The following is a 2063-nucleotide window of genomic DNA, read 5'->3' on the forward strand; positions in this document are numbered from 1 at the left end:
ACCTTCTGGTATTCCCTGCTCTCAGCTAAGATCCATCTAACATTAGCCACAATATCACTAATACCACGACCCCCTCTAAACCCAGCCTGGACTTCTGGCAGTTCTCTGCTGATGTGCTGTTCCAGTCGTTTTTTAAATAATCTCTCTCCAGTAGAATCTTGCTTGCATGTGAAATCAATGATGTTGTTCTATAGTTTCCACATTCTGTTGGATCACCCTTCTTTGGGATGGGAACAAATATAGATCTCTTCTACTCAGCTGGCCAAGTAATTTTTCTCCAGATTTCATGGCACAACTTGGTGAGCACATCCAGGGCAGCATCGGTTAGCTGGAATGCATCGATTGGTATACCATCTATTCCTGGAGCCTTATTTTTTGCTATTTCCTTCAAAGCAGCTTGAACTTCTTCCTTCATCACCATAGGCTCTTGCTCATATGTTATTTCATTAAATTCTCTGTGTTTGCCAATTCCTTTCGATACAGTGACTCAGTGTATTCTTTCCATCTTCTTTTAATACTTCCTGGATCATTTAATATTCTGCCTAAAGCATCCTTGATCATAGCAATTCTAGGTTTGAATTTGTTCTTCAGTTCCTTGACCTTAAGAAATGCTGAACAAGTTCGGCCCTTTTGATTTTCTGACTCCAGCTCCTTGCACATTTCATTGTAATATTTTGCTTTGTCATCCCATGCTGCCTTTTGGAATCTTCTGTTCAGCTCTTTAGTATCTTGAATTCTTCCTTCTGCTTTGGCTTCTCTGTGCTCCGGTGCAATATTCAAAATTTCCTCTGACATTCATTTTGGTCTTTTTTTCTCTTCTGTCTTTGTAATGAACGTTTGCACTCTTCCTGGATGATACCTTTGACATACTCCCACAACTCGTCTGGTCTTCACTCATTAGTGTTCAAGGCCTCAAATTTGTTCCTAAGATGGTTCTGAAATTCAGGTGGGATAAACTCAAAGTCCTATTTTGGTTCCCTTGGATTCAGTTTAATTTTCCTCAGCTTCACCTTGAACTTGCATATGAGTAGTTGGTAGTCTGTTCCACAATTAGCTCCTGGCCTAGTTTTCACAGCTGATAATGAGCTTCTCCCATGGTTCTTTCTGCAGATGTAATCAATCTGATTCCTATGCGTTTATGTTTCTTATAAAAAGTATTTGCAATGAATAAGTCATTGGTTGTGCAAAATTCAACTATTCTATCTCCAGCATGTAGCTACCAGAAACTCAATAGACATTTAAAGTTTCTGCAGAAACACATAGGTAGGCCTCAGTAATTTTTCTCTCTCATCATTCATCTAGGAAAATTCACTTTAAACTCAACGTGTCCAAGTAAGTTTTGTGTCACTTTGCCTAACTTCAAGCAGGCACCCTGTCAAAATTAGAAGTATCATTTTGAGAAATGGGGTGTTCATTTTTCTGGAAAGAACCTTTTTCCACATCTTCCACTTCTAACCTAGGGAGACTCACCTCTCCCTCACTTCCTAGTTACCTCTCACATTTTCTTTTTTGGTCCTGGATGGACACCTGGTGTTTGTTCAGCAGAAAGCTTCAGATATTAGCCTACAGTCAGAAAGACATTCATGCTTTTCCTACACAAGACCCCTACATCCTGTCCTCCAGTAACAGGGGCTTTGTGTAGGCAGGGACCTGCACATCAGGGGGCATCCCACACTAAGACTCTTCTCTGAAGAGACTTGTCCTTCCCACCCCTAACTTAGCTCAAAATTTGTATCAGCCTCTAAAGTTCAATAACATTTGAAGAAACAAAGGGGGAAAGTTGTCAAGATATTGTTTTATTTGTGGAGTACTGTTAAGTACAAATATATTTCAGGGGGAGTGCCTAAGGTAAAGATTAAAGCATAAACACACGAAAGAAATTTGTTTTGCCTAGCTAGTAGCATCGGTGTCTCTCCGGAGACTAAGGTGATACAGGCCATGGATTTTGCAATCACTTGTTATGCATCAGAGAGTTGGACAATGACTAGAGAGGATAAAAGGAGAATTGACACCTTTGAGCTGTGGTGCTGGAGAAGAGTATTGAATGTACCATGGACTGCCAA

This window comes from Elephantulus edwardii, unplaced genomic scaffold (genome assembly GCF_000299155.1).
Source record: "Elephantulus edwardii isolate Elephantulus edwardi_28Jun2011 unplaced genomic scaffold, EleEdw1.0 scaffold00071, whole genome shotgun sequence".
Lineage (NCBI taxonomy): Eukaryota > Metazoa > Chordata > Mammalia > Macroscelidea > Macroscelididae > Elephantulus > Elephantulus edwardii.